The sequence below is a fragment of the Pongo pygmaeus genome, chromosome 11 (assembly GCF_028885625.2).
Source record: "Pongo pygmaeus isolate AG05252 chromosome 11, NHGRI_mPonPyg2-v2.0_pri, whole genome shotgun sequence".
Taxonomy (NCBI): Eukaryota; Metazoa; Chordata; class Mammalia; order Primates; family Hominidae; genus Pongo; species Pongo pygmaeus.
In genome coordinates this window covers 10,848,993-10,861,509 of record NC_072384.2, presented here as the reverse complement: position 1 = coordinate 10,861,509, position 12,517 = coordinate 10,848,993, and positions in this window count along the sequence as shown.

The following is a 12,517-nucleotide window of genomic DNA, read 5'->3' as shown; positions in this document are numbered from 1 at the left end:
TCTCTGCTTAGTGTCATAAAATCTGTCCTCTGTTTTCTTCTAAAAATTGGAAATCTGTTTTTCACATTTTGTTTTATTTCCTTTGTTCTTTGATTCGTAGGGATGTGAGATAGAAATCTCTATTAGTTAACTCTCGCTCTCTAACAAGTAACCTGACACGTAAGAGACCTACGATCATAGGCCACAATTTCTCACTCATGAGCATGAGTTGCTTGGGAGGTTTCAGCTCGAACTGTGGTGGCTGAGCTGGATCTGCTCCAAGTGTCTCTGATCCTCCTGGGTTTGGGTTCTGCCAGGGTGCCTTCTTCTCATAGCAGTGGCAGGAGTGCAAAGAACAAAGGGAAATGCGAAGGTCTCTTATCTCACCACCCATGCTCAGCATGGGCAGACTACCATTTTACCACATCCACTGGCCAAAGTGAGTCACGTGGCAAAACCAGAAGTCAAGGGCAGGAAGTTTAAGTATGAATCCCATCTCTGCGTGCTATGATTTCCTGGGCTTTCAACTTCTTAAGGCTGAATTGTTTTATTCTCACCTCCCCAGAATGCAGAAAACACATTTTCTCCAGGACTCGTTGAGCCATAGGGCAGAACAATTGTAGTTGATAAGGACTAGACGGAACTCAAGTCTCCAGCCTCTGTGCAGTGGGCAGGTGCCATTTGGCCACTGAGGCCACTTCCTTCCCCTTGTCCCCATCTACGACCTCTGTTGTGCTCCAATCTCCCTGTCATTCTGCCCAGGACTTCCAGGCATCAGCCTCTTAATAGTTCCCGGCTTCGTTCCCTCTCTTCACTTCTATTATGTGAGGGTTTCCATCCTTATTTGGTGTAGGAGGACTGGACTGAGTCAACTCAGCCTGTCATGTCCCCACTCTCTGCACCTGGGTACCCCTGAGTGCTCAGCATGAGTGGGGTCCCCTGGTGTCTCCCTCCATGGCATGTTCTGAAGTCATAGGAGCTGGACTGACATTCGGGACACCTAAACCTTTGTTCCACTTCAGCCATGACAACTTCATTGGTCTAGGCAAATCATGGCAACTCTCTAGGCCTCATTTATTTATTCCTCACACAATGGAATAACATAACCCTCAGTGCTTACCTAAGGGAGGAGAAATGATTCCCCTGCCTTCTCCCCATTTCTGCATTTGCCAGAGCATCAGATTTTTGTGTCTGGCCAAGAATATAGGGAAGGAAGAGCAGGTAAGCTTTGGGCACAAAGAGGGCGTTTAGGGATTTCACTTAAGGAAAGAAAGCCATCGGGCAGAGAGGGTTGGTGGAGCACGACCTTGGGCCAATGGTGAAGAACAAATGAAGTGCTATTGCATGGGTTAAGTTGTGTAGCAGCCTGGGTTCCATCAAGAGATAGAAACCACATAGTGGGTCTAAAGGGGAAGTGTAGTATAAAGGATTGCAACTATGATAAAAGAGTCACTGTAAGACATAAAGCAACTCTGCCTGGTGCCCTAGTGCAGAGGGAGGTACCCAAGGAAGTACAGATTTGAAAGGTGTTCAGATGTCATAAAATGTGGTTCAGCCACCACATAAGAGACGTTTGTGGATTTGGGCAGGCTGGAACTCGTCAGCAGCTTTTGCACAGGAACTAGGCCACCCACAGGAGTGCAGGTGAGGGAGCCTGCTGTGAGCCACTGGTGCAGGTGAGGGAGCCAGCCGTGAGCTGCTGGAATGCAGGGGAGGGAGCCAGCCATGAGCCGCTGGTGTGCAGGAGAGGGAGCAGGCCATGAGCCGTTGGGGCAGGTGAGGGAGCTGGCCACGAGCCCCTGGAGTGCAGGTGAGGGAGTTGCCCATGAACCGCTGGTGCAGGGATGCATGGAGGGAGTCTGGCTGCCTTACAAAGGCAGGAAGCCTCCAGAATGCGTGAGTCCCACAGGGTCTGGCAGAAGAAATGGCAGCTCTGTGTGCACCATCTAGAATACAGGTCACTGTGTGCAGATTGCACAAGGGGTACAAGAGGGGGTCTGGGAAAATTTCAGGAACTTTCAGATCACATGGTCCCTGCTGCGTTTTGGTTTCCATGTCAAGATATTGCAAGCCAAGGCCACAAGGTGGCTGAGAGACCACGCCTAGGTCTGTGTTTGGGGCTTGAACATGATCAAGGTCCAGCCAGAGAGCTCCTGCCCACTGCAGTCCCTCCATCCTCTACCTACATGCCTGCAGAATGTTCACTTCCAGAGGGTATATTGAACGGTGTTTCCCAGTTTATCACAGTGCACGTATTGAAAGGTGCACTAGGAGCTGGTAGGCAACAGACTGAAAACTGACACTGGAGACGCTGGCTTATAGCAACGAAGAGAAGCTGAAAAGGAGTGGAAAGGAACTAACTGTAATTTTACATCAATGATCTGCATCTTTGTTTTGATGGTTTGGGGCAACCAAAATGACTATTCTTTCTACCCTCCTAGTTCAGACATAACCTGAGACTTTTTTTTTTTTTTTTTTTTTTGAGATGAAGTCTCACTCTGTCACTCAGGCTGGGGTGCAGTGGCCTGGTCTTGGCTCATTGCAATCTCTGCCTCCCGGGTCCAAGTGATTCTTCTGCCTCAGCTTCCAGAGTAGCTGGGGCTGACAGGCACCCACCAACACGACCGGCAAACTTTCGTATTATTAGTAGAGATAGGGTTTCTCCATGTTGGTCAGACTGGTCTTCAACTCCTGACCTCAGGATATCTGCCCGCCTCTGCCTCCCAAAATGCTGAGATTACAGATGTGAGCCACTGTGCCCGGCCGCCTGAGACATTTTGGGCAACAGCTGTGACAGAAGAAATGTGCATCCCTTCCGGGCAGGGGATTTAAGAAGTGGCTCATGGTTGATTGTGTTTTCTTTGCTCTGTTTCTGGAACTGTGGGAGCATCTTCTGGGATAAGGGCCTATCTGTTTGAGTCTCTGAATGACTACGACCACCAGATCCCCCTTGTTGACCCGTGATGGATGTGAAATCAATTGAGAAGTCAAGGCCGGGTGCGGTGGCTCACACCTGTAATCCCAGTACCTTGAGAGGCTGAGGTGGGCAGATCATAAAGTCAGGTAATCAAGACCATCCTGACTAAGACGGTGAAATCCCGTCTCCACTAAAAATACAAAAAATTAGCCAGGCGTGGTGGCAGGCACCTGTAGTCCCAGCTACTCAGGTGGCTGAGGCAGGAGAATCTCTTGAAATCAGGAGATGGAGGTTGCAGTGAGCTGAGATTGCACCACTGCACTCCAGCCTGGGAGACAGAGCGAGACTCCATCCACCGCACCCCACCCCCTGAAAAAAAAAAAAAGAAAAGAAAAGAAGTCAACTTTGCTGTTGAAGCCACTGAGGTTTGGGTTTTTTTTTTGTCTCACTGCGTCACCTGTCCTGACGAATGCATGACTCATTTCATCCTTGGCACAGCCCCTGAGAGAAGGGGATTTATCCTAATTTCACAAATGAAGAGTCAAGTCTCAGAGAGGTTAGGAGCATGAGCAAGGTCACACAGCGAGGGGTGGAGCTTGAATTTGAATCCAGGTCTGTCTAACCTCAAAGACTGAAGTGAGGATGAAAATAAGTTGCCATTGTTTGCCTGTCAGCCAGGTGACATATCTCTTTTCTAGGCTCTGCCTACGGGGGCTTTGTGACATATCTCTGCACTGATCACCTAGGTGATGGGGCTCTTTTCTAGGCTCTTCTATCCTTGGATTGTAACCTTGCAGGATCTTGGACTTATATACTTTCAGGGATCATAGAAGTGAACACATCAAAGCTGCCATGATAAAGTTATGGAAAAGTGGGCAATATTGCCAAATGCAAAATATCTGAGCTATATTTTGTTCTGAGATAACCGTTCGAGATTCCTGGGAGTTAGGGAATATGGAGGCCAACTCCCATAGGGATGTTGTATAAGACTCCAATTCCTAAGTCAATGATCTCAACCCTGTGGATCAGCACTCTCCATGTAATGGGACATCTTAACCCATTTTGTGCTGCTATAACAGAATACCATAGAATAGAGAATCTATAAAGAAAAGATATTTATTTCTTAGAGTTCTGGAGGCTAGGAAGTCCAAGGATGAGGGGTCTGCCTCTGGTGAGGGCTTTCTTGCTGTGTTATCTCATGGCTGAAGGCAGCAGAGCAAGACTTTGAGAAAGAAATAGAGTAAAAGGGGCTGAACTTGCTTTTAATACAAGCCCACTCACAAGGTAACTAACCCACCCCCGAGATAACTAACCTATTCCTGAGATAGTGACATTAATCCATGCATGGGGGCAGAATCTCATAAACCAGTCACTCTTATTAGGCCCCACCTCTCAACACTGTCACATAGAGGATTAAGTTTCCAAAAATTGAGCTCTGGGGTACACATGCAGACCATACATGGGGGATTGCTGAGTATATGGGAGGGACCAGTCATGAATATTTTGGCTGAGGGTTGTGTTTGGGAGCTGAAGCCATGCTCCATCATGGCAGAGCACACATAGACCTTTGAATGCTCTGAGGAATGAATATTGAACAGTGTAACTCATGGCAGAAGGTGGAATATTTAAAAGGCAGAACTGCCTGGGTCAAATAAAGAGTGAACAAACAGCCTGTAGCCTGTGGCTGGCTCCTCTTCTCTTCCCATCCCCACCTTTCACCTTTCTCTCTTTCTTTCCCTCCCTTCCTCTCTCTCACCCATCCTTCCGTCCCTCATTCCTTCCTTTCTTCCTTCCTCTACCTTCTTTCTCTCCCTCCCTGCTTCCTTGTTTCTTTCCTTCTTTCTATTTCCCTCTTTCTCTCCCTCCTTTCTTCTTTCTCTCTCATTTCCTTCTCTCTTTCTTTCTCTCTCTCTCCATCTTTCTCTCCCTCCATCCTTCCTTCTCTCATTCTTTCCTTCCTTCTCTCTTTCCTTCTTTGCCCCCTTCCTTCCTTCCTTTCTTCCTCCCTCCTTCCTGCCTTCCTTTCTTCTCTCTTTCTTTGACTGATGTGTTCTGAGCCCAAGCACCCTGTGGGGTACGAAGTGGTACCAAAATTGACTCAAAAATCAAGAAGAAATAGAAAACTTAGGAAGTCCTATAACATGAAGAACATAAAACCTCTAGTAAAATAAAATCTTTCACAAAGGAAGGACTAGGCCCAGATGGTTGTATAAGCAAATTTTACAGACTTTCAAAGAATGGATCATTCTAATTATGTCCCAAACAGCAGTAGCTAGGAATATTAATGCTTGATTTTTCAAGAGCTTCATTTCCTTAAATCTGTAGGTTGAAAAGTAGATTGGCATGTGTTGGAAATTCTCAAATGTTGTGCAGTTTGTTGGAGTCTTAGCATTAAAAAAGATAGGCCTTGCTTGCATTAACTTTGAATTTTGTAACAGTTACCAGTTAAGAGAGATACTCTATGCATTTATATACATTCTGATTTTACAGGAATGGAGGCATATCAGACAATTGGCTGTGCACCCAGGTTTTTTACTTTGTAACATATCTTGGACATCATTTTTGAGCATCCTTTTAAAATTTATTTTTTTAAATAGCTGCATAGTATTCTATCAATGAATAACCATAATTTCAATAAACAGTAAGGTGATAATCATTAATGTGTTTAATAAATATTAAGGTGATTTCTAGACTTTTTTAATTAAAAGGTGGTATAATACTTTCTCCCATTCATACATAATTCCAGGCATCATGAGTATGTCTGTAGGGTAAATTTCTGGAAACGAAATTGCTGAATCAGAGAGTATTTCCATTTATAATTTTGGTATATGTTGTTTAATCACAATTGATATAGTTTGTACTAATTTATAATCCCAGTAACAAGATGTGAGTAACACTTCAAACTCCACAAATTCTCTGCCAGTGCTTGAAGTCATGATTCATCTTGTCAGCCTTCCTTCAAGTAAAGTTCTATTAACTCTACAAAAATTTTATAAATGGCAGATGTTACATTTCCAGATAGCTTTGTGGTAACCAAAAAAGAATTGATTTATTAGCAATTTGTGTATCACATTGAGACAAAATATATTTGTAATAAATATCATTATTGTTATGTATTTAAAACATCTCATGTATTGCAAAATCATACTTTAGATGGGGCCAAGCTGGCAGATTAGAAGTAGCTGTGGCCCGTGGCTTTCACAGAGAGCAATGAAAACTGTGAGTGAATTCTGCACCCTCAATTGAGGTATTCAGGTTCTTGCATTAGGACTGACTAGGCAGACAGCTCGACGCACAGAGAGTCAGGAAAAGCAAGTGGGCCAATGACCCACCCAGGTGTGGCACGGAGCTAGCAGAGCCCTCACTCGCATGCATGGGAGGCCATGAGTAATTGTGTGACTCTGCCCGGGAAACCATGTTTCTGCAATGGATCTTTGCAACCTGCAAATCAGGAAGTCCCTTCATGAGCTCAGCCAACATGGCCTCGGGTCTGAAGCACAGAGTTGTGTGGAGTCTCAGCAGAGTGTTTGCTGGCTTACTGGGGCAGGCATGGAAACCCAGGAATTTTGCATATTCTGCCCTGAGAATTCCAGCAAAGTGGGAGATACCTCTGTGCATTCCCTTCGGAAGGGGGCTGAATCCAGGGAGCCAGGTGACATCATTCTGAGGCCCCACTCCCACAGCACCTCACAAGACCCATTGGCTTGGAATTCCAGCTGTCCAGTGGCAGCAGGCTGGAGAAAGCCAGAGGTGGACCGAGTTCCCAGGGGGAGGGGCAGCTGCTCTATCTGTGGTTTGAATTGACCACTCTAGCCTGCTGGAACCAGGGAACAGGAGGAGTGCTCTATAACACAGTACAGTTGTTGTGACTGATCGTGGCCAGGCTGCTTCTTTAAGTGAGACCAAAATCCATCCCTCCTCACTGGACAGGGCCTCCCCATCAGAATTTTAGCAACTCCAGCCAGAGTTCTATGGACAGAACTCTGTTTTTTCCCTGGGATGAAGTCCCCAGGGAGAGGGCTAGCTGCTGTCTCCCCAGTTCAGCCAACTGAACTTTTCCAGCCTGCTGGCTCTGGAGAGTAATGGGGGTCAGAACAACAAACCTGCTCTGCCAAACGGCAGCCAGACTGCTTCTTTAAGCAGTCCCTGATCCTGTTCCTCCTGACTGGGTGAGAACTCCCAACCAGGGTCTCCAGACACCTCCTACAGGAGGGTTCCAGCTGGCATCAAGTCAGTACCCCTTTGGACTGGTGCTCCCAGAGGAAGGATCAGGTTGCCATCTTTGCTGTTTTACAGCCTTCACTGGTGATACCTCCAGGTGCAGGAGGAACTGATGTGACTAGGGTCCACAGTGGAACCCCAAAAACCACAGCAGCCCTAGCCCTACGGAAGAGCAGTCTGACTGTTAAAAACAAACAGAAAGCAACAAAAACAACATCAACAAAAAGATCCTATGAAAAACTCCGTACAAAAGTCAGAAACGTCAAAGATCAAAGGTAGATAAGCCCACGAAGATGAGAAAGCATCAACACAAAAACGCTGAAAACTCAAAAAGGCAGAATACCTCTTCTCCTCTAAATGACAACAACACCTCCCAAGCAAGGGCACAGAACTGACCCCAGGCTGAAATGGCTGAATTGACAAAAGTAGGCTTTAGGAGGTGAGTAATAACAAACTTCTCTGAGCTGAAGGAGCACGTTCCAACTTAATGCAAGAAGCTAAAAATCATAAAAGAACACGGTAGTCGATAGCCATAATATTAAGTTTAGAGAGGAACATAACTGACATGATGGAGCTGAAAAACACAACATGAGAATTTCACAACACAACCACAACTATCACTCACAGAATAGGCCAAGTGGAGGAAAGAATCTCAGAGCTTCAAAACTATCTGTCTGATATAAGACAGGAAGAGAATAATAGAGAAAGAAGAATAAAAAAGAAAGAACAACAAAACCTTCAAGAAATATGGGATTATGTAAAAAGACTGAACTTAAGACGGATAAGGGTACCTTGACCCACCACGATCAAGACTGCTTCATCCCTGGCATACAAGGTTGGTTCATCACAGGCAAATCTATGAATGTAATTCATCACATAAACAGAACTAAACACAAAAACAACACAATTATCTTAATAGATTCAGAAAAGGCATTCAATAAAATTCAACATCCCTTCATGTTAAAAACTCTCAATAAACTAGGTATTGAAAGATCACACCTCAAAATAATAAGAACCATATATGACAAACCCACAGCCAATATCATACTGAGTGACCAAAAACTGGAAGCATTCCCCTTGAAAACTGGCACAAGAAAAGGATGGCCTCTCTCACCACTCCTATTCAACATGGTACTGGAATTTCTGGCCAGGGCAATCAGGCAGGAAAAAGAAATAAAAGTATTTAAATAGGAAGAGGTGAAGTCAAATTATCTTTATTTGCAGATGACATGATCCTGTATCTAGAAAACCCCATCATCTCAGTCCAAGAGCTTCTTAAGCTGATAAACCACATCAACAGAATCTGAGGATACAAAATCAGTGTGCAAAAAATGCTAGTATTCCTATACACAAACAACAGGCAAGTAGAGAGCCAAATCGTGAATGAACTTCATTCACAATAGCTACAAAGAGAACAAAATACATAGGAATACAACTAACAGGAGAAGTGAAGAACCTCTTCAAGAAGGACTACAAACCACTGCTCAGAGGAATCAGATAGGACACAAACAAATGGAGAAGCATTCCATGCTTATGGATAGGGAAGAATTCATTCCTGAAAATGTCCATACTGCCCAAAGTAATTTATAAAAGAATTCAATGCTATTCCCATTAAACTACCAATGACATTCTTCACAGAATTAGAAGAAAGTATTTTAAAACTCTCATGAAACAAAAAAGAGCCAAAATAGACAAGGCAATGCTAAGCAAAAAGAACAAAGCTGGAGGCATCACACTACCCTACTTCAAACTACACTATAATGCTACAGTAACCAAAACAGCATGGTACAGGTACAAAAGCAACCAATGAAACAGAATAGAGAACTCTGAAATAAGACCATACACATACAACCATCTGATCTTTGACAAACCTGACAAACACAAGCAGTGGGGAAAGGATTCCTTATTTAATAAATCATGTTGGGAAAACTGGCTAGCCATATGCAGAAACTGAAACTGGACATCTTCCTTATACCTTACACAAAAAAAAACTCAAGATGGAATAAAGACTTAAACATAAGTCCTAAAACCATAAAAACCATTGAAGAAAACCTAGGCAATACCATTCAAGACATAAGCATGGGCAAAGAGTTTGTGACTAAAACACCAAAAGCAATGGCAACAAAATCCCAAATTGACAAATGGGATCTAATTAAACTAAAGAGCTTTTGCACAGCAAAATAAACTATCATCAGAATGAACAGACAACCTACAGATTGGGAGAAAATTTTTGCAATCTATCTGTCTGACAAAGGGCTAATATCCAGAATCTACAAAGAACTTAAACAAATTTACAAGAAAAAAACAGCCCCATCAAAAACTGGGCAAAGGAAATGAGCAGACACTTCTCAAAAGAAGATATTTATGTGGCCAACAAACATGAAAAAAAGCTCATCATCACTGGTCATTAGATGAATGCAAATCAAAACCACAATGAGATACCATCTCACGCCAGTTAGAATGGTGATTATTAAAAAGTCAGGAAACAGCAAATGCTGATGAGGCTGTGGAGAAATAGGAATGCTTTTTCACTGTTGGTAGGAGTGTAAATTATTTCAGTCATTGTGGAAGACAGTGTGAAAATTCCTCAAATATTTAGAACCAGAAATACCATTTGACCCAGCAATCCCATTATAGGGTATATACCCAAAGCATTATAAATTATTATACTATAAAGACACATGCACTGTATGTTTATTTCAGAACTGCACGTTTATTTCAGCACTGTTTACAATAGCAAAGACTTGGAACCAACACAAATGCCCATTAATGATAAACTGGATAAAGAGAATGTGGTACATATACACCATGGAATACTATGCATTTATGTCCTTTCCAGGGAAATGGATGAAGCTGGAAATCATCATTGTCAGCAAACTAACACAAGAAAAGAAAACCAGGCCAGGAGCAGTGACTCATGCCTGTAGTCTCAGAACTTTGGGAGGCTGAAGTGGGGAGTTTGGGATCAGCCTGAACAACATGGAGAAACCACGTCTCTACTAAAAATAAAAACAATTAGCCAGGCATGTTGGCACATACCTGTAATCATAGCTACTTGGGAGGCTGAGGCAGGAGGATCGCTTGAACCCAGGAGGCAGAGGTTGTGTTGAGCCGAGATCACGCCACTACACTCCAACCTGGACAAGAGTGAAATTTTGTTTCAAAAAAAAAAAAAAAAAAGAGAGAGAGAAAGAAAAAGAAAAAAGAAAAGAAAACCAAACACTGCATGTTCCCACTCATAAGTGGGAGTTGAACAATGAGGACACATGGACACAGGGAGGGGAACACCACACACTGGGGCCTGTCATGGGGTGGGAGGATAGGGGAGGAATAGCATTAGGAGAAATACCTATGTAGATGACGGGTTCATGGGAGCAGCAAACAACCATGGCACGTGTATAACTAAGTAACAAACCTGCATGTTCTGCCCATGTATCACAGAACTTAAAGTACAAAAAAGAAAACTTTACATAAATGCATAAAGTCTAGAACAGCTAATATATTATAATGAAAAGTCAACTATAATCTCAGCTCAAAGAGAACACCATGAAATTATGAAGAGCTCTCCAGAAAACTCTAAATTTATGTCCTCATAAGATTACATTTCTATTTCTTCTTGAATAATTTTCTCATTTTAGCTATGATTTAGTGATAGTAAGGTGGTAATTATGAGGAGAAAATTCTCCTAACACTCCATTGAGAAAATTCTGCCTCATTTCACCACACACATGAGTCTTAAGCAGTCACTTCTAATGTAGCTGAATAATAGATCCTCACCCAGCTGAGTCTATGAGTTGAATCCATATATGTGAGATAAGGCCCCCAAGGAGAGTTAATAAGCTGGGAATGCCATCAGCTCATCTTTATTCAGGCCTATATTTGTCATTGTCACTTGTAGAAGCAGGACAGCCCTGACATTGGGATTGGTAGTAACAGAGAGTATCAATGGGAAAACTAAACTTCCCTAATTTTTGGAAAAAAGGAGATTGGAAACAGATGGTCTCCAACGTTTTCCATGTGTGAGGTCATTGTCCCAGGTAGTCTTGCTCAGGACATTTCTTGTCAGCAAAACAGATGTCAAACGATATTCCTACCTTCCAAGAGAATAGAACATAATGTCAGATTTTCTCATGGATTTCCACAAGTTCAAGAAACTTTCATGGCCTTATTTAACTGCTTAAGCATTTCAACTAAAAAATTATTTGTCTTTCAAATACACAGGAATCTGTTTGGAAAAATTTTAACCAGAAAAAGTTGGAATTCTAAAGTAAAAACTGCATAGGGCCATAAACATTTTTTACATCTTTTAATTTATATTTCAACTGGGGAAAGAAAAACATTCGCTGAAGTTTCCTTTTATACCAGTAAAGACTTATTCTTTATTACCAGCAATACAGGGTGACTTCTTCAGGTTGAATCTTGAAGGTAATCTTTAACTTAATTTTAAATTTTGGTTAATTTTTAAGCGTTTCTCAGTCACCTACCATGATTTCATCTCAGAAACCAAAATCTCAGTTTCATTTACAACTTTGAAATATTAAAACAGAAGGTTAAATGCTTCAAAATAATATTCATGTAGAGACTTACATATGTGGACCAGGAATCTCCAGGTATTACAAAGTTTATGAGAACATAACAAATGTTGATACACACATTTAATTCTGAAATAAATCTTACAACAAATAAAACTAACAAATCAAGAAAATTTTGTAGGTTACACATTTTATGTCTAAAAATATAGGTATGAAACACTCAAGGATGGATAAAAGAGGAAATCACAAGAGAAAATAGAAAAAATGTAGAGACAAATTAAAAATATGAAATAACAAAAGTTAAGAGATACATCAAAAACAGTACCATAAGGGAAAAATTTATAGCTATAAGTAATTATAAAAAATAAGGTACCAAATCAACAACTTTACTCCTAAGGAAATAAAATCAGAGGGAAAAAGAGGGACTATTAAAGAGGGACAACTAAAACTAGCAAAATTTAAAAAATGATAAAGATAGCAGTGGAAATAAGTGAAATAGAGAATAGAAAAACAATATGAAAAGTCAACAGAGCCTAGTTTCTTCTCTGAAAAAGATCAAAACTGACAAAATTTTATCTAGATTGACTAAGAAAAACAGGGAATATTCAAATTACTAAACTCAAAAATAAAATGGGTACATTATTAACAAATTTTTGGAGTAAAAAAGGGATGTAGGAGACTACCATAAGGAAGTATACACTAAAAAATTGAATAGCCTAAATAAAATGAATAAATTCCTAGAAACAAAAAACCTACTAAGACTGAATCAGAAAAGTTGAATAAACCTATTCAGCAAAGAGATTCAGCAGGAAGATTGCATCAGTAATCAAAAACGCAGTAACAAAGAAAAGCCTGGACCAGATGGCTT